At 36.8% G+C, this 21,833-nt stretch overlaps 1 protein-coding gene and 1 long non-coding RNA gene across 9 annotated transcripts in view; one reads left to right on the plus strand and one right to left on the minus strand.

Annotated features, from left to right (window-relative positions):
- RBBP5 (RB binding protein 5, histone lysine methyltransferase complex subunit) overlaps positions 1–21,833 on the plus strand; it is a 938,867-nt gene that overhangs the window by 388,651 nt on the left and 528,383 nt on the right. The gene's annotated exons all lie outside the window — the stretch shown is intronic.
- Positions 5,620–21,660, minus strand: LOC310639125. Its single transcript, XR_014492242.1, has 6 exons — positions 21,130–21,660; positions 19,228–19,357; positions 18,962–19,061; positions 18,606–18,717; positions 11,332–11,523; positions 5,620–5,694 (listed from the first exon to the last, which is right to left on the minus strand). It is a non-coding gene; the product is annotated as an uncharacterized lncRNA (long non-coding RNA).

The raw sequence follows: 21,833 nt of genomic DNA on the forward strand, positions 1-21,833 counted from the left end.
TCCTATTATGTCCCAAGGGTCATATCCTGCTTCCCTGGGGCTGATGACTGTGTTCTGTATTGGATTTGTTTTTTTAAAAAAAGAAGGTTGCTGATTCTAGGGATCGTTTGTCTTTCTAATCCCATCAGGTCCAACCTTCCTGGCTCCAGCCTTTCTGAAAGGATTATCACATCTGCATTTCTACAGACCTGGTTTCTGCTCAGTTTCTGGCTGGGGGGGAGGGAGACATTTCTGCCTTTTTAAAGATTTTCTCCATTATTCCTTTGGGGAAGATCTGTCTGTTTAATATTTCCCAAAATGTTTCTTTCTAGGGGTGTGTGTGTGTTGTCCTTCTACACTATATAGCCAGGGAGAAATTAATAAATACATTTAGGCAAAAGCACCCATCTGTTTTTGGTGGTCTTCATTTGACAACAAATTACAAATAGATTTGCTTCCACAAAAACACAAGTTTAAATCAAAAGATTGAAGATGACTTGCTTTTATCAACATTTTCAGTCTTGAATGGTAAATGGCTTCCTCCATCATATTTATATTTATTTGAAAACTTGTGTCCCACTCCTGTCACAAAAATTCCCAGAAAAGCTTAGAGATTAATAAAGACAATGTACTTGTCACCCTCAGGCATACAATCTACAAAGACATGTCGCATAAGGGGAAAAAAAGTGAGAAAGGAAAAAAAAGCAAACAGACTTCAGCAGCCATACTCAGTAATCTGTGGTAAAAAATAGCTGGTCCACAGTTTGGGAAATAGATCCCAACCGACCAGTCAGAAATAATCCATTCTTCTTCAGAATGATCCAATATTATTATTATTATTATTATTATTATTATTATTATTATTATTATTATTATTATTATTATTATTATTATTATTATTATTATTATTATTAATTTTATTTATATACCGCCCTTCTCCCGAAGGACTCAGGGCGGTGAACAGGGCAGACATATAAAATACAAAAATACTTGTATTTGATTGCAGGGACCGCCTGTTTGATTCTTGGGGTGAGACTATAACTTCCAGTACATAATGGATATGGATTTGGAGGATTCCTCAACTATCTTTCTTTCTACATAGCTATCCAACCCAGGATTTTGTTTTCCTCTCTCTTTCCTACACCAATTTCATGGCTGATTCTTCCCCATCCCAGGATCCTGGCAAGGAGAAGGGCTGCATAGGTTTTGACCACAAAAATACTATTTGTTTCTCTGCCAGCAGTTATAAAGGTGGATGGAAATTTACCATATTTGGAAGCAAAATATGATATGCAAGAGCCACTCTCTGTTTATCTCTAGTAACATGAAGCATGCCTTTTCAGTTTGTCTTCTTTCCAATGCTGATTTTTTTTTGCTTGATTTAGGAAAACTCACAATGGAAATCATAGTTTTATCCCCTGTTACTGATTTATATTTTTATATGTCTATGATTTGAGGGGTAGAATATATGATAGGGTAGTGGGAAAGAGCAGAGAGCATTAGATCAAGAAAATCTTTCTTCAGAATATCCTTTTAAAAGGTTTAATTATAGATGAGGTTAAAGGGGTCCTAGGTAAAACCTCTGCCACCCCCAGATGTTCCTCCTGCCATTCTTTGTAGGTCAGTTGGAAGTGTTTGTATATAGGAAAAGAAGAAATGTAGTCCAAATGATAAAAGTAGCAACAGATGGAACAATAATTTTACATTGCCTTTTGGATGACCTACTGAACTCAGAAATTAAATTATCTTTTGATAGTAATGATCCTTAGTTTCAGCAGAATAGTGTAGATAAGGACCAAAGTATATGTCAGCTGAAATACATATTTGAAAAGGATGCTGAACTCTACCATCCTTATAATAGAATTTGCCCAGAAGTAATTGAAGAGTAAACAGCAATACCATAACATTTCCCCGCTCTCGTTCAGCAGGGGCTGAAAGGAAAACAAAAGAGAATTTTCACAGACAGGAAATACCTGGGTTTTCTATCCATTGCATCCTCTTCTGAGTCCTGCACTTCTAAGTCAAAGTAGAGAGGCATGTAAGCAGGAAAAGATAGCAGCTACTACTACTGAGTAAAAAAAGGCAGATTATAAATTGCACATCATAATGTAACAATAACAATAACATGTTCCTTATCTTACCCTTGCTGTGTACAATGGTTGGGAAAGACCATGAAACTGTTTATCAGCAAAATGCAAGCAGCTAACTCTGCTTCCTTATTTGCTGTCTCTCTTGCTTGACGAAAGGATAGTTATAAAAGGAGCAGCCACCTCCTGAGCCCAGGTTGTTTTTTTTTAAGAATCATTGGTGTACTGGTACATTCTGCTCCTTTGTTCCCACAAGCCTATTTTTTCAACATGAATGACTAAACAAACATAAACTACCCATAGTTAGTTAAGCATCACTTCCCCCAACTTGAGACTGGAGAGAGGAATGGTCCAAGTTATCTTCTTGGGACCTGACCATTAATGAACCCTCTACCAAACCACCTGGTTTTAATCTGTCTCTATCTATTTGGATGAAACTGAACAGAACTGGATGTGACACTGGAAGACGTTCCTGTGCCCTATATCAGTGGGGCTGGAAAGATTCCCCTTGTTAGGACTGGTGCTAATATGCAAACTATTAAAACATATTATGCAAGACTGCCCATGATGTGCAGTTTCTGGTTCCTTAGAAAATCTGTGTGAAACAATGTCAGAGGTGATTTCCTGGACAGCTGAAATGGACATCCAATTATGAGGCCAGTGCTGTACCCCTGTAGAAGTTTTGTATATGATTACTGGATTGTGTTTATATGTTTACTTCTCTTGGTCATATTCTCATATGCTAAAAAATAAAAAAACTAAGCCAATTTCTTCATATTGGATTATACTTTACAATACAATACTATAATCACTCTAGATTAGTTTATGAAGTCTTGCCACAACCTCACAAGAATTTTGTTCACATTATGGTTGGGTAAGTGACTGAAATTTATGCAGTTTTTTTACCACCAGCAAAATGAGAGTAACACAATTTATGTGGTAAATGAGATGTCTTCTATTGTAGATTTACATTGTTGACAGATATTTTTGAAACTATTTATTTATTTGATAAATCCTTTTGCTTTCTATAACACTAAGAAAATATGTCCACAAAGCAAAGAAAAAGAGCATTAAAATGTTTGTTGTAAAGTGTTTGCTTCACACTGTTGCTTTATAGATGCTTCCAGAGTTGGAGAGCAAAGACCACTTGGATAGATAAATATTATGATATTTAACCAGTACGTGTGAGTGTGCATATAATACATAAAATAAAAGAGATGGCAATTAAAGAGGAACAGAGAAAAAAGGAGAGGAGAAGAGAGGAAGGAGTTTTAAAGATATCAAAGAAATGCAGTTTTATTGGATGGTTTTTTTTTTACCTCATTCTTATTGGAGCGAGGCAATTTTGGCAACGTGGGTTACAGTGCTTTTATGATTTGCTAAAAGATGGGAGATCTACCATTGATTGTCTGTCTCCAGGAATTCCTTTATGAGCGGTTAGATTAATAACTTACTTCAGATAGAAATTACAGTACAATAGAACAAGCTGTACATCCTCTATGGCATGGGAGTCAAGGGGCAGGGCAAAATTGTTTGTGGAAGGAATTTGATATTTACCATCAGTAACTTCGGATGTCGATAGCTGAATAATTGGAGTTGAATAACTACAGAGCTTTGAATCTGTCCAGAGCAAATCTTCTGCGGTGTCTACTGTTTATTACAGACTGAAAATGATCAGTTGGCTTGGTGCTACAGTTGCAAGAAAAAGTATGTGAACCCTTTGGGATTATGTGGTTTTTTGCATGAATTGGCCATAAAATGCACTCTAAACGTCATATAAGTCACAACAATAAAAAAACACAGTCTGCTTAAAATAATACTACACAAACATTAGCTGTTGTCATGTTTTAATTGAAGATAAGATGGAAACATTCACAGTGCAGGGTGGAAAAAGTATGTGAACCTTTGGACTTAATAACTGGTTGGCCCTCCTTTGGCAGCAATAACCTCAACCAAACATTTCCTGTAGTTGCAGATCAGACCTGCACAACGATCTGGAGTAATTTTAGAAAACTCCTCTGCACAAAACTGTTTCAGTGTAGCAATATTCTTGGGATGTCTGGTGTGAATCGCTCTCTTAACGTCATGCCACAGCATTTCAATCGGGTTGAGGTCAGGAGTCTGACTGGGCCACTCCAGAAGGTGTATCCTCTCCTTCTGTGACCTTTTTGCTTATTTATATTGGTTGTATTACCTCATTAGAGAATTACAGGTTGCTATTTTTTCTCTAATGGATATTTACAAGATAGATTGGAAGTTATTGCTGATGGGTCCTTGGTGCTCTCTTTTCCTGCAGAAGTTTCATTCACTGTTAGCTTGTTTGGCAGTTCTTTGATTGGGATGTTGTTTACTTCTTGATTGTTGGCCTGATGTTAAACTTAGTGTTAATCTATGCTCATCTGGATGTTGATTGCTTGTGGGGAGGTGTTTTGGTCTTATTATTCTCCTTGTCAATTTTTCCTTTTCATAATATTTAGCAAAGGATCTAAGAGCTCTTCACATTCTTACTAGTATTAATGACAGAATAAGCATACCATCAGCATACAGAAGAACTGAAAAGTATATATCAGCTAATTTTGGTGGATGAAAATTGCTATTATGGTGGCGTTGTGTGACTGAGTTTATATAAACATTAAAAAGTAATGGAGCAAGAATACAGCCTTGTTTTTCTCCTTGTGCTGTTGCAATTGTGTTAGTTAGCTGTCCTTGGGGACCACGTCTTACCCTCATTGGTTGGTATTGCTATAAAGTTTATATATTAGTAGAAGTAATTGTTTATCATTATTGGTAGATAGCAGCTTCTTCCACAATATTTTTCTTGATATGGAGTCAAATGCAGATCCGAGATCTACAAAACTGCATAAAGAGAGCCTTTGGATCCAGAGGTGCATTTCTCCACTCAGTAGGATTATTGCTTGGTCTATGGTAGTTTTTCCTGGTGTCACACCAGCCTGTACTTCAACTAAGATATTGTTTTCAATGAAATCATAAAACTTCTCAAACAGGTATCAGCATAGATTTTGGTAATTATATTCAAAAGACTGATTGGGTGGTAGCTGACTGGATTTTTCTTTTGTCCTTTTTAATAGATAGGAACTATTGAGTGCCCAATCTCTTGGGATATAAGTGGTATTAATATAAGTGAAAGATGCTGCAGCATTTTGGGTTTTAACGCAGAACTGCCTGGCCTATCTGAATAATTAAGCACTTTGATATGCCCCCCTTCATTCAATAAATGAACACTTAACAAATAGCACTACTTTTGGAATTGCTCTGAACATTCAAAGAAAACCACTGAGATGGAAACATCTGTCTTAACCATGAGTGCATGAGTAGGTTGGCAATGCAACATTGCTGCCAGCCACATCTTTATGTAATAAGCTCTTAAACCAATGGCAGCGTGCATAAATCATTGTGATGCCTGGAATACACAGTAATGATAGAACAAGAAAATATTTACTGGCTTCACTTGCAGTTCCTAGCACTGCAGCTTTGAAAAATAATCTCTAATAGCTAGAACTGTTAAAATGAAAAACAGAGATTACCAGGATATTTGTATAGGCTAAAGGCATATCTAGATGGCAGTTTTCTTGCAACACCGCACATAAATCAGGACTGGTAGTTATGTCTGCAGGAAAGATGAGCTTTTAAAAAGTAGAAAGCATCTAGGACAGCTGTTTACAACAAGAGGGCATCGGAAATGCCTCCATCTGCTAAAACATCATAAACCAACTATACAGTAGTGGCCAAAATTGTGGAAACCTTTTGGGGAAAGTGTACATTTGAGGTTTGATGGCTAATACCACTTTTTTTTGGAGTAGTACCATAAAATTATATATCAATGGAAAGATAATTTAATCAAGAATGTGATGCAATAACTTTTATGAAGGATTTGCTATTAGAATAGCAGTTATAAAGAAGAAAAGTGAAACACGTAGAAAAAAATGAGATATACAAAAATTAGCACCATGTCAGTTAATACTTAGTTGGGTAACCTTTACCATCAATTATGGCCTTACAACATTTTCCCATGGAGTAAACCAAGTCCTTTAGTTCTGCAGCTGTTATAAGGTGAAACCAAGATTGAATGATTGCTTCTATTAATTGGGTTTTATTGCTGGGTCGCTTCTGACTAACAAGTTTCTTTAGTCGGCTCCATAGATTTTCAATTGGGTTAAGGTCTGGGCTATTCCCAGGCCATTCCAGCAGTGGAATATGATTATCTTGAAACCACTTTTTGCACATAGCAGCAACATGATATGGAGCTGAATCCCATTGAAATATAAATGCTTCATTGTCTTGGAAAAGATCATGTGCAGGAGACTTCAGTTTGGGCTCAAGCATTTCATTAATGTATTTTTGGCCATTTATATTCCCATTAATCACACAAATTCTGCTCACACCTTTTGATGTCATACAACCCCAGATCACAACACAGACTGGGTGTTTCATGGTACATGTAATGCAATCAGGATGCAAATCTCCGATTCTTCTCCTTATGTTTTTTATGCCATCACTACCAAACAGGGAGATCTTGGTCTTATCACTCCAAATGACACTGTCCCACTGTTCCTCTGTCCAGGTAACATGGGTTTTAGCCCAGTTTAGTCTTTTCAACCGTTGTTTGAGAGATAAAACTGGCTTTTTTTGTGGAATTCTAGATTTTAGGTCAAATTCCTGCAATCTGTGCCAAACAGTCCTTGAACTCAACTTCACATTGCATTGTGCCATTTCATCTTGTATACAACCAGATGATTTTATTCTGTCACGTAGGCACAGTCTCTTAATTCTTCTATCATCACTTGCTGTTGTGGACCTTTTCCTGCCTTTACTAGTGTGGTTTTGTAGTGACTGAGTCTCTTTATACCTCTTGAACAAACCTTGTTGCATTACATTCTTGATTAAATTATCTTTCCATTGATATATAATTTTATGGTACTGCTCTAAAAAAAAGTGGTGTTATTAGCCATCAAACCTCAAATGTACACTTTTTCCCAAAAGGTTTCCACAATTTTGGTCACTACTGTATGTCTGACTCAATTTGCTGTTATACCTCATTTTTCTAGTTACCATTCACCTAGAAAATGCTGAGCTATTGTGTTTAGTAAAGGCAATGATGAACCCAAACATTACATTTGATTGCTGAAAATCTAGTCCCCTGGTACTGGTTATGCTTAGTTCTTCATGTGTTGATTGAAATAAGAACATGGGTGTTTGAGTGGCAGAAATTTTTAAGCAATTGTGTTAACCATGTTAAAGTGAACAGACATATATAACATCCATATAATACAATACATTTATTAAGCCAATGAAAAAAGAGCAATATAGTTTGCAAACCTTTAGATTCTAATAACACTTCTCAAAATATTTTAAAATCCATGCAAATATATATATATGAAAACATGAAAACCATATCACTGGCATTAAGCCTTGTCTGCACCAGGATAGAGTAATTTGTATAGCTGTAAAATTGGTTGTGCTTGCCAGGTACAAAAGTGCTCTTAGGTTGCACTGAGGACACTTTCAAATTTACTTACATCTTAAAAGTACTGTGTGCAATGGACCATTGTAGAAGATGTATCATTGGGAAAAAACCCAATATCTCCTTCCAACTCTTCAAGCATAGTGTTTTTCAATAGAGCCAGCTGATACTCATTAAGTGCTTCACATTTATGTTCAGTCCAGCCCCAAAGAGAATCTGCTGCTTGCTTTGTTCTTTGCAGTTCCATTTCTATCTCTACATATAGGAAACCAGGTTTGGAGAAATGTAGCATAGAGCAGAGGTCTCCAGCCATGGCAACTTTAAGACTTATGAACTTCAATCCCAGAATTCCTCAGCCAGCATGGATGGTTGAAGAATTGTGTGAGTTGAAGTCCACAAGTCTTAAGGTTGCCAAGATTGGAGACCTCTGGCATAGAGTACATAGGTTTCCATCTCAAACAGGCTGTCTCTGTGAAAGTGAATGAAGCCTTAGCAGACACAGGAAATGAAGATAAATATGTATTGTCTTAAGTACAAGTACTACCAATATAGATGAATAGAAATCAAATATATATGTCCCAGAGGCTAAGCTTATTGGATTGTTGTTTTTATTGCTTCACTGTCTCAAAAGATAGATAAGTATTTTGAAAATAAATCTTTCCAGTTTCTGCCTGGTGAGATGTATTTCCACATTATTACAAAATGAACATTCTGTGGATGTGTATTTTGGATCCAAGATTTATGATAATCCATGAAAACTTAAGCCAAATTGGCAGAGCTTCTTTAAAGTGAATGTGCAGTAGTGGACATGAGACCAACAAAAACAAAACTGGTTGCCACTCTACCTTCTATAATGCATTTTCAACTTTCCAATCTAACCTCCCACATTGAGGTTCCCTGGCAATCTCCCAGGCAAGTATTAAGGTCATCCATCCCTATTTAGCATTCTTAGATGCTGTTTCCTACTTTCTATTAAAATCAAATGATAACGAATACTTTGCACGAAATGAAAAGTGCATGAGATGAAATGGTTAATTGCATAGAGAGAATAAGCAATTTGTTATTAAAACACAGTATGCTGAACTGGGACAAAGATGCATGAAAACATGAATTAATTTATACCATATGATTAAATTATTAAAATATATTTTATCTTAAATAAGCATACATACACTTTCATGCATGGAAATTAATCCTAAATATACAAAACTCAATATATAAAGCAAAGATTTTTGATAAAAAAAAATAACGCTGAAAAATGTAATCATAACCTCTTAACGGAGGATTTGCTGGATGTAAATACAACAGCAAGCATTTAGCAGCTGAATTACCATAAGTGTTTTAACCTTTTCCGATATTCAGTGACACTTATTTGCTCTTCAGTTTATTCCAAACATCCCTGTTTGATGCAAACATTAGAACAAAATATTAACTTCAACCCCCCCCACCAAAAAAACCCACAAAGTCACAAACATATACTGAAATAGAATCTGTTACCAATATATGAAATGTACCATGTTTAATAGTCATGTTGCCTGCCCAATGTGAAATTGGCTACTTGGGTAATCTATAGTAACTTTAACACATTTACTGTATTGTGCCCAAGACTATGTAGTATAAATATAGTTTTAAAATAAAAGTGTAACGTTAAAATCACGTGCAAAGTTTATATGATCACTTATGGTGTTTGTTCAAATTATAAAACAGCTAAATAGTGAACAGCCTTTTATTTCTTAGTTCAGTAAATTAGTATTGCTGTGGCAAATGCTTGGGCTTTCACTTTGGTATTACATGTTTTACAAAATTTAAAAAGTACTGTTGGCTCAAGGGGCAGCCTTACCCCTAACTTGCATAAAATGACAACATATACTGTACATATAGATAGCAAAACAAAATTCAGATTTGTTGATTTATAGTTAAAATAAAAAATTAAAGTTAAAATAAAAAATAAAAAAATTGTGTAAAAATGGAAAACTTGGGAATAATCTATTCATATGGAACAAGGGAGCAATTTTGAAAGGCTTAAACAGGGCCAATGTTTTGTAGTAGACATACTGACTCATGCTTGTGCCTTTGATAAGAGAGGCAGCAGAGAAAGTGAACTCCATAAAGAAAACTGTGTAATGTGTAATAATGATTCTTGGATAGGATTACAGATTGGCTAAGTGTCATTACTGGTATGAAAAACTGTTGAACAGATGGAAAGTGAGGAAAGTAATTTCCTTCTTATGCTGACTGATTCTCTTGAAACTCCTTCGCCATGCAGCTGCTTTTCTTCTTAAAAACAGACCAACATCTGGGGAGGAACTACAGCATAGAGCAGGTGTTTTTCAAACTTGCCAATTTAAAGATGTATAGACTTCCATTGTCAGAATTCTTTGGGAGTCAAAGTCCACACACCTTCAAGCTACCAGGGTTGAGAAACACTGATACAGAAGGATCAAAAGGGGGAAAAGTAATAAAGTATTCCCTTTTCATTTAGCTATTCTACTTGATCTGAGCTACAATGGGATTAAAAAAAATCAGGACAATCTCTAGATGTCAGCAAAGAAATATAGAAAATTCTTAGTGAAATTTAGATTGCTGGAACCAAGTTCCAAAATCTAGCAGAATTAGGGGAAGTGTCTGAAGGCCACAAAAAGGTAAGTTGTGTGCAGCCTTTAACATGTCTATTTCTGATCTAAAAGAATAGATGTTTCTTTCCTAAGACTAGAATATGCTCTTTTTTAAAAATCCCATTTATATCCCACCCTTTTCTGAAGACTCAGGGCGGCTTACAATCTAAAGCACAAATCAATGTGCTTAGCAATAGCTTTCATTCTATGTATATGCCTGCTTATTAGGGATTTTGTCCCCCCCAGCGGCATTATTACAAAGTCAGCTTATTACCCCCAACAATCTGGGTCCCCATTTTACCTACCTCAGAAGGATGGAAGGCTGAGTCAACCTTGAGCCTGGTGGGACTCGAACCTGCATTAATTGCAGGCAGCTGGTGTTACTTAAGGAGGCATTAGCCCACTGCTCCACCAAGGATTCCTCCTTGGATTCCTCCTATTTACAAAGGATTTTAAATGAATTGTTTGATCTTGCAATATCCCATAATTATGGGCTTTTGGGCTAAATTATGATTTTTATGTAAACAGAAGCACATGACTGGTGACTTATTTCTGAGAATTGGGACTTCCACCAAGGAATCTGGCTTAAGGAGAAAAGTAGTGAATTAGGTCTATCAGATGAGCTGTAAAAATCAGGATAACCTCTACTTAGCAGAAAATAAAAGCCCCCCATGCCACCCCTAATTTGGTTTAATCTTTAATTTACAATATTTTCACTGTTGATATGTTCACTGTTGGTGAAACCAACGGGCAAAAATGTTAATTGAAGGAAACAGACCCCTTCTGTAGTAAAACTACTACCTTTATGCACTGGAGACAGTCTGGTAAGCATGTCTAGTTGTAAAAATGACCACAGTTTGAAGAAAACAGGGTGCATCAATCACTTTATTACTTCCTCTGTATAGCAATTCTAGTAGCAGCAGGAATTGCAAATTATATTAGAATGATGCAAATATATAATTTCCAAACTAATATTGGGCAAATGTCCCTTTGCACTTTTCCATTGTTTGGGTCTTGATAAAATAATGGCAGATATAATAAACAATATTCGACTATGGTAACATTGTCAGAGCTGTGAATTCTAGCATCTAGAACAAAAAGCATGCATTTTTCAGTGATTCCTTGGCTCTTGCTTGGAATGTCTTTCATTCATCAAAAAGCCACCAACCTTTTCATAAAGCTTGTGTTCAGGATGGGAAAGAAAATCCATTAATGCAACTCAGTTGCATGGCCTGATCTTTCTCTGTTTTTTTTGTCTTTTTCCTGACTCTTTTGTTAGTTTTGGCCACCTCTTTTGTTCCTTTCTTTCCCATGTGGACCTATTTGAATTAGCAGTATTTTGCCTCAGGGCAAAAATCTCCTATAAAAGAAGGAAAATTCACGTTGAGATCTTCTTTCCAGCCTTCAATAACTGAAACCACTCTAGGGAACTGCAGAGAAAGACAGTCCTGCTTTCACTTGCCAGCCTTTTGAGCATCTCATAGAAAAACCTCTTTGAAGCCAGATCTTTCCCTTCCATGGACTGGATTTGAGTCTCTAGACAGCATGATCCTCAAGTTGGCAAAAGCTTATTGAGATCCTTCATAGAATTAGACCTGGAGTTATATAACCCTTCCGTTATGCTCCTTGCTGAACTTTAAAAGCAGTGTAGTTGCTGTTGGTCTGTGAGGCAGTCCTGCTGAATTTGGTTTCACAGAATGGAGGAGCCCAGCGATTTCACCTGATCAGGTGGGTCCAGAATAAAATTAAAGAAGTAGTATACCAATGCCCATCCTTGCCTTTCCTTTTCTTAAAAAAACCTCTTCTGTTTTATTCTCCATTCCCAAGGAAAATAATACTTGTGCAAAAGATTCCCCCACCCTCCCAGCAATATCTGTATGTATGAATTCTGTTTGTGTCTTTCCTACATGGCTATGGCAAGTAGCCCCAGCAGCTTTCTTTGCTGTGACAGCTGTCACTATTTTTCTCTTTCTGCCTTCTGGGGTTGAACATTATGTAAAGTGAACAATTTCTTGACCCATCCACCCTCACTCTTTCCCTCCCTGTCACTCTCTGAACTGCTACTTCACTTTTCATTGAATTTCAATATTCTCTGGAGTTCATTGTCTTTCTCTAATGGAATGGAACAATCTCCTTAAGTCTCATAGCCTATTAAGTGTTTCTCATAGTCCTGAATGCTAGCATCAAATAGCCAACAGTACGGTAGGTCCTGATTGTGGTACAAATGCAATTAATAAATGTGCTAAATGCCTCTCCCCAACTGCATTGTTGTATATACCACTAATCTCAATTATTTAACACGGTGGTTCTTAAACTGATTGACCCAATTACCCCTTTCCTGGTCTTGAATAATGTCATTACCCGGACAAAAAAAACCCCCAACTCTGTTGTTTTACACAAATGTCTTAGCAGCAGCCTCAAACTAGATCCTTGACTCACAAACAAGTAATTACAAATTGCTTCATTACCCCCAGGATATGCCCAAATTACCACCTTGGAGGTAATTACTCTCAGTTTAAGAACCACTGATTTAATACATTACATTGATTGGTTATTCATTACAGCTTTATTTTTGGACTTCTGAAATGCCTAAGCCTCTTGAATAATCTACAATGTTAAAACATGACAGAACTGATACTAAGGGAGGCTCCAATTCATAATATAGCCCAGTTTTATATTAGGGAAAGTAACATTCCTGAAACTTCTGGAGGAAAGAAGGTGCATCATTTTAAACCACAGTGAACATTTACTAAATTGTTCTCTAGATATGCAGGGCCATAATCCCCAGATTGTATGACTAATGCCTGAACTCATTTGAGAGGTAAAAGGCCAGGGAAAGCTGATTCCATTAATTTGCTTAAATGAATTCCATTTTTCTATTATACACATCACTAGGGGTCTTTTTATTATGCACATATTTCAGTCTTCAACTGGACAAAGCATTGGATCATCCATAAATCAAATATAATCTAATCATTCCTTTATACTCTAGGGAAAACTCAGAGTAAAAGGTCAACCCTATACTGTTTTGGTTCTGCAGAAAGAAAAATTCCAGATTTTGAATCCAGTATGCTTCTTCCAATCCCACCTCTAAATGGCAAAGAAATGGCCATTTCTTTGAGGCCATAAAGTTTTTATATAACAAGCATCTGGCTCGGAATCTATATTTACCTGAAGAAATAAACTCCAGTATGGTCTATGTGTTAGGAAAAAGATAGAAGGCAAACCATCTCTTCTAAAATATTGAAGGAGTAACATATTTACTAGTAAATGATGCTCATAAAACCCACATAGAAATGATTTTGCATCATGTATGTAGTAACTGATTATTGCTCCATTTATTCCATTTTTGGAAGTATAAGATGACTTCAAAAGCAACTTTTTGTCTTGTAAAAATGCTGGTGAAAAGGATATTATAATGAATAAAGACACAAAGTCTAAATTTTAGGTTTTTTCTGACAGATTTTCTGACAAAACCACTATATTCCACACCAAATATTTAACCTGTCCTGTGTTCCTATTGTCTTTTTTGGTATATTTATTGGCATGGTCAACTCATACTGGTATACAGTATTGCAAACAGAAGTCCATTCATAAGAGGTAATGATCTCTACAGAGATTTCATGTGCAACTGTTTAAATAAAATGGACATGATAATTCTGACTGAGTTCTAGTTTTATGCAACAGGTGAGGCATAGCAACCAGTCAGCCTTAGCTGGGAGTATTCTTAAAAGAAGTATTTGATTGAAGCTATTGACCTCACAAGAAGATAGCATCTTAAAGTAATCAGAATAACAGAGATGAAAGGGACCTTAGAGGTCTTCTAGTCCAACCCCCTGCTCAAGCAGGAAACCCTATAACATTTTAGACAAATAGATGTCCAATGTGTTCTTAAAAATCTCCAGTATTGGAGCACCCACAATTTCTGGAGGCAAGTTGTTCCATTGATTAATTGTTCTAATTGTCAGGAAATTTCTTCTTGGTTCTAATTGGTTCTCTCCTTGATTGGTTTCCATCCATTGATTCTTGTTCTGCTTCCAGATGCTTTGGAGAATATCTTGAGCCCCTCTTCCTTGTGGCAGTTCCTTAGATATTGGAAGACTGCTATCATGTCAACCTTATTTGATCTGTAAATGATCTGGAAAACTTAGGCAAGGCCAGATCTGGTTATTATTTTGATAGAAAGCAACCAAAAATTTCCAGGGCTATGACTCCATCCTGAGATGTAAAAAATTTGTTATATTATTGTCAAGAACATTTATGCCTATGTGCCTGTGTATAGTATGCAGGAGGAATCTAGCAAAATTGAAAGAGTTTCCATTTACTATTATCAGCCCCTGAGTTTCTTTACACTTTTATACTTAGTCACTAATTAATAAGAGCTAAAATGTTGCATTTTTAATGTTGCTTTTTTGTTGATTTTTCCTCATTGTCTTAAGAAAATGGATATAGATATTTTAAATTGGTACATATGCACTCCTATCTGTACTGAAAGACACATTCCGCCTATTTGGTAAGGCTTGGTGAGGACTGGGTGAGATCTCCCACCTGGTCTATTATGTATTCAAAAACTTGCTGATAAGTAACTTCAGATGGAATGAGTATGAAGTTGACTTGCCCTGCCAATTTTGGTGTGGATGTGGTGGGGTATATAGAAACCTCATAAGCAGCCCAGAGTATCCTTGTGAGTAGTGCAAGTTCTGTTCCTAGAAAGGTAGTCCCGAGTAATAGCAAGAACACTGCTTGAGGAAGTTGAAGGGAAGATACTTTAGTGGCCAAGTGGCAGTAAGGAAATTGAAGGATTGCTAAAGACTAGGTGGTGTCTCCAAGAAGAGATCAACAGGAGTGTCTGGAACTGTATAAGATAGGAAATCATGGAGAAAAGGAAGCTTGGTACTGTCGGACTGGGTTGCAAAAGGGGCAAGGATGGAAAATGAAGCACTTCTTTTTTCTTTCCCCATCCCATGAGTGCCAAGCAGCTACTATAAAAAAAGGTTAGTGGACAACAGCCAGCTGGGTGCCAGAGCATCAGAGAGCAGCACCAGAGGCCAATGCCAGAAAAGAGAAATAGAGCCAGAAAGATAGAGAGTGAGGTATCTAGAGGGCCATGTGAACAGTCCAAAATCTTGATGATACTGTCCATAATAGAATAGTTAGTTATAAGTGGATAAGGATCACGTAAAGCTGAGTGAATGGTAGAATAAGAGGTAGCATACACTTTGGATACAGAAGAAATGATAACCAGAATTGAATAGAGTTAGTTTCAGTAAAGAAAAAAATAAGAATACAGCATCAAATATAGAAGTGTAAAATGAAGTTATTAAGCTGGGAATTTAAGGACAAAGAATAGAACTGGCATATAAAGTGGAGAACTCTGAATTATTATGATAGAATGTAGTAGAACAGAATCAAGTTAAATAGAAAAGGATCTGTGCCTAAATACTAGATAAGTTAGGATGGATGAAAGTGAGCATACAGAAATAGGAAAAAATAAAAAAGTGTACAGTAAATGAAAGAGCATATCATTCAGTTTAAAAGGAAAGTTTCTCTTTCTTTCTGTTCTGCTGTTAACTTTCTTCTCCTATTTCTACAACCTTCAGTTCCAAAGGAAGAGAGCAGTGGCCACCAAGAACTGTGATGAAACCAAAATTGCAACCTATTCATTAGTTGTTCTTGTTTTCATTCAAAATGAAAAATGCAACAGGTATTCAATGACATTATCAAGTACATCATAATAACACACATGCATTATGATTATCTATTGTAGACATGGCATTTGTGTGCCATGATCTTATTTTTGTCTCCATGGATACTCATCTTCCAAGGGGTATGCATAATTTTTATTGGGCCATGGATCACTTTGATTGTCATGTACATGATAAAAAAGGCACAGCCAGATCCAAAAAGTGGGAAGAGCTGAAACCAATTTAGTATCACTTATATTTAAATGTTAGTAAAATTACATTAATTGCATACAGTTATTATCACAGTTGCATGCCTCCAGCTCTTCAAGACTGAGATTGTTCTGAGTAGAGATGTTAGGGAAGATTATAAAAACTTTTCTATGCAAAACTAATCTCCTACTAATCTATAGAATTTCTTTTTTTGTAATGTTATAAACATGTTAAGCATATTTCTTGATTTCATGTCCTCTCTTGTAAGATGACTTGGCCGATATTTTGCACAATATTCTGTCCCCCTCCCCCCACACACACTGGTATATCATGGTGAATTGAGAAAGAAAAACGTGAATTTTGTTGCCTTTGATGTCTATAGATGTCAGTCACTCTCTTGGGGCTTGTTACTCTAAGAGATAGAGATGGAAATAAATAGGTTGAGGTGGACAGATTTCAAGCTTTCAGGAACAACTTTATCACTTGAAACACTGAAAACCATTCACCAGACTCAGAAGCAAATGGCTCATGTTTAGAAATAAATAATTCTGAACATAGGAATTGGACTTGAGAAGTAGAAATGTAATCAGCTTGCATTCCTTCTACCAATAGTGGATTTCATTTCAGCTGCACAAGTGAGAGTGGGAGGAAGATTGTGCTTGTTGTTGCTAATCAATTGAGAGAATGAAATCCTTAATGATAGATGCAAGCATCTACCAGTAGAGACCATAATCTCTTGTCTTATATTAAACTGCATAAATCATGGGAAAAATAATAATTCCTAGGTTCCTTGTGACAGCCCTTAAGCCTTCCTTTTGCTAAGGGAAGGAATCAATGTCCATTTCATTAATAATACCCTGTGTTCATGATGCCAAAGATATTTATTGTCAAGAGTAAAAGCTTGAGCTAATTTGCTAAGTTAATTAGTGCTGTACTGCAAAGCACAGACTATGAAGGAAAAGACATGCATCTGAGAGAGGGGAAAAATAGATGGAGAGAGTGAACGATGGAAAGGCTATAAAATGTGAACTGGTTGTCCTCTCTTATTTATGTGTGACATAGGAGCAAATGTTGGCAGGCAGCTACAAGCTCTGTACCTAGAGATCTGGAGGCACATTCTCTCACTCCCCATTTTCCATCAAAGGAGAGAACATTCCTGTTGAAAGCCTAGACAGATTCTTCCTCCCTTCTATGCTAGGGTGCAAACTACCAAAACCCAGAGCTAACTACTGTATGTATAAGTGCCGGAGTTTAAAATAGACTGGAAGCCTTTTCCTTGGAAATGTCTTTTTCTGTTCTTGTCAATACAAGAGAGAGGGATTATAATTTCAGTTAGCAGACCTTTTGAGGAACTGAGGTCCAGTAAACTCAAATATTTATTAAACCTGAAATATTTTCTCTCCTTTCCCAGAAATAAGTCATGGCTCTTATGAAGGCAGACCTCTATGGGATGCTATTCTTAAGGCAAGCTTTAGGGACTTTTTGCCCCCTCTCCTGTTTCCTGTCAGCAGGGAACATTGTTGGAGCAGAAGGCAGGGATCAATCCCGCCCCTGCATATATCAACCTATATGATCAATTTTCCCCTCACCATTCCACTGGTATCAGCAACTGCCACCCCAGTGTAAAATCCATCTACCTGCCTGATCTTCTAAATGCCTCCCCTCACTTAAGTGAAATTCAAACACGAAGGTCACAGAATTCCCATGTTTTAGGACCACTGTTCAGTCTGCTTCCTTATAACAGTTCTGATATTTTGAGGTCTTGTCCACATGAAAACTTTGATTGCTGGATTCAGAGTCTAGCATGGCATGATTGCTCAGTGATTAAAGATGCTGAGCTTGTCATCTGGAAAGCCAACAGTCTGGGTTTGAGACCTAAGTGCCATATGACAGGATGAACTCCTCTAACTCGCCTCAGCTCCTGCCATTCTAGCAGTCTGAAAACATGCAAATGAAAGTAGATAAATAGATACTGCTTTGGTGGGAAGGTTGCTGCATTCCATACTTTTCATACTGCTCACGTGATGACAGAAGCGTCTCTGGAACAACGCAGGCTCCCTTGGCTGAAAATCAGAGATGACACCCCCTCCCCGAGTCAGGCATGACTGGACAGAAGAAATCTTTCAACTTTAATCCAAAGTCTGTTAAACCAAAGATATTTAAAGGAAATATTTGCTGTATATAACTATATTACTTTTGCACATATTTCAGAGCCACACTAAGGTACTAAACCAATGACTACGGATTTTTACCCTTAGCAAAAATGGCCTTTTTTTGTTGTTGTTGCTTTCCATAACAAAACAAGAATGACAGTTTCCTCTATCGTTACTGACAGTATAGGAAATGATACAGTTTTGGAGGTTTTAAATAGAAAAAATAAGCTTAAAGAATCTATTTTCTTTTAAATTCCTCAACCACCCAAAACAAACAAAATGGATTCCCCCTAAAAAAATAAATCCTTCTCACAATAGCCACATTCTCTGCAGCAGCAGAAGTCCGAAATCACAAAACCCAAACAAATAATATAGAGCACGGGTGTCAAACTCACCATGTCACGTGATGTGTTGTGACGTATCATGACTCTTTTTGCATTGCCGGCAATGGGGTGGGTGCGACTTCGGTATGATGAAACCGACCCATGGGCTGGCAGTTTGACACCCCTGATAAAGAGATATATTCAAAACAAATAAAATGTAGTTACTGATTGAAAAAGTCCTTATCCCTACTTTAACAGAGATGTGATCAAGTAGAAAAAATATTGTGTCAGCAGAAAGATATACTAAAGCAGGGGTCCCCAACCCCCGGGCCTTGGACCAGTATTGGGCCGCAGCATGCCAGCAACAGGTCCACATAAACAAGCAAAGCCACATCTGTGGGATGCAGGCAGCACACAAAACCACGTACCCTCTGGTCTTTGGAAAAACTTCTCTCCATGGAACTGATCCCTGGTGCCCAAAAGGTTGGGGACCTCTGTACTAAAGGACAACTTTCTATCTTGAAGTTCCTAAAAAATTTAAAAGTACTGAGCTGCTGAAAGCAGACAAATGCTTATTATCAACTTGCATCACTAGCAAGAGGAATTGTAGTTCTAGGCTATTAAGAAGTCAATAGTTTGGCAATGCTATTATATAGTTGTACATTTTGTAACATCTATGTAGCTCATTGCTTACCTATTAGTAGTGAGCAGGGCTTTTTTTCTCATAGAACGCTCAGAATGGAGTTCCGGCACCTTTTTTGGATGGAACCTTGTAGGGTAGGCAAGGCGGGTTGTATGACATGTGTGAGTTCCGGCACCTTTTTCTTTTACAAAAAAAGCACTGGTAGTGAGTGTAGAAATAAGAGGATTACTGTAGTGAATTCATTAGAATGAAAAATAGCTCAAGTTATGATGGAGAATAGCTCATGTGAGGGCTGAAGCTGCCAGTTTGATGAGGACATTAATATATAGCAAGCTTTTTGTAAAGAGAAAAATTACATGGGTATATCACTCCACTGTGGGAAAATATTTGGGTTTTGCATTAATATATTCATTCATAACAGCTAATTCATTGCACTAGAGTGTTAAAATCATGAGATTCTAGGGAACAGATCACTCACACAAGCATTCTTGTGCCATATGGTTATGTGTGTGTAAATAAATTCCATAGCAAGAAAAAAATAGAAATAAACAAAATATCCAATTAGGAAAAGCATATTCAGTAGCACGCCATAACAAGCAATCAGTTACCATAGGATATATCTAACATGAGAGCCAAGTGTGGCATCAGGCTAGAAATTGGGAGACCATGAGTTCTAGTCCTGCACTAGGCACAAGCCAACTGGGTGATTATGTGCCAGGCGCTCTCTTTTGCCTTAGGAAGGAGGCAATGGCGAAAAATACTTCTGAAAAACCTTGCCAAGAAAACTGTAGAAAATTGTCTAGGCAGTCTCCAAGAATTGGACACAACTGAATGGAAGAAAAAAGAAATCTAACACACTTTGAATAGTTGTAGAAAATATTTCCCTAAAATAAAGTCCATGATAATAAAACATTGACAATCTCCACTATTTGGTGAAGAATTCAGCAGATTGCCAGTCGGGTTTGCCTGTTTTATGTCAAATGGACAATGAACTTGCCAAAATGAGGTATAATCCATTCTCACATCAGAAGAACGTCAGGGATGCCAATGGGTTATCTTCTTCCTTTGGTTAATTCTAGATTGACAATTACAGCAAACAGTGGAAAATAATTAGGTCAAACTCCCTCTCCCCCCTCCTTTATGTTTACATTTAATTATTGTTCAGTGTGTAAGTCTGTAACTTCCCCCCCCCCCCATGGAGGGTTGTTGTTAGCAAATAGTTGAAGCAGAAATATTTCTCTGTCTTCTTTTCATCTTACTTTCCTAAGATCAAACATCTCAGTTTTCTTTGAGTACAGAGACAGAAACTCTTTTTGAATCCTAGTGAGAAATCATGGTTCTAAGACGATATTATTTCATGTTGTAGTAGAGTTGTCCTGTTTACTACAGTAGCTGACAGCATGCAACATTCCCTCCCATTGCTGCCATGGTCATTTTTCCCCCCTTTCATAATAAATTGTTTTCCCTCCCCCAGTTCTTAAGGTTCAACTAAACTAGGTCAGGGTATGTTTTCTGGATCATGTGTTGCCACAGTTTATATTCTGAGCCAAAAAATTATGAAACTTGGCAAATCTCTAAAATGAATAAACTGTGTGAAGTAGGGTAGAATTAGCAGACCTTATTTATGTTACATACAGTAAGGGAACAATGTCAGCCACAGAAATGTTTTTTTAAAGAATTAAAACTGTCAAAATTAGTGTGATAAATATAAACATTAGCATGATTAATATTCATTATTGGGATGAATATGGAAGCATCATAGTTGGGTGTTTTCTTATGTTTTTAAAGTACAGTCTATAATAAAAAGAGACAGAACAGCTATAAAAATAGCTCTTAGTTCACAAATACACTTTATTTCTTTCTCTAAAAAAGTCATTTACCTTTCACTGGGGCGCAGTATAGCTTATTTAAAAAGACTTTTAATTCTCTCATATTTCAAGACATCAAACATACCTTTGCCTCAGGCTTTGCCTCATCTGTACAGTAAAAGCAAACTTTTCTTTTTCTTTTTTCCCCCTCAAGGCAGTAGTAACTTAAAGGCTTTCTGAAATGCTCTTTATAAGAGTTTGACAGGTCTTGAAAAACAAGGAAGGAACTGCAAGTCCCATATATTACAGTGGAGGAAGAATCTCTCAAATCTGGGACTTTAAGCAGTCAGCTGCATTCTTGCATTTTTTTCTTTGTGACAGTTTTTCAATTTTTCTTTTATAATAAATGCAGTGATAATTCCAGCAATTTACTCCCATCTCCATTCTTTGGCTTGCCAATCCTGGATTGTTTCATCAATATGGAATACAAGTTTGGCAGGTTTATCTTGTAACTTTTTGATGAAGAGGCAGGACAATTTGTTTCTGTTCTTAGTTTTGGCATTTCTGTGATGTTTAAAGTGCATCTGTTCCTGCTCATACAGTTCTTCAACAAATGAATGAAGCTGTGAATGAAAGATAAGCAGAAAAGTCCACATATCTTGGAGGGGGTGGCTTCAAAGATTGTTTAAACTTATGTAGCTCCTTGGAACAAGTCAGTATAACAGGAAGGATCTGGAAAAAGAGATTTGATTTTTACTGTATTATGAATTGCTTGCTTTCTAGCTTTAGAACTACAGTGTTATGCAGTTTGTACATTGCTTGCTTACTTCTCCTAAACAAACACCATCT

This window comes from Vipera ursinii (assembly GCF_947247035.1).
Source record: "Vipera ursinii genome assembly, chromosome: 3".
Taxonomy (NCBI): domain Eukaryota; kingdom Metazoa; phylum Chordata; class Lepidosauria; order Squamata; family Viperidae; genus Vipera; species Vipera ursinii.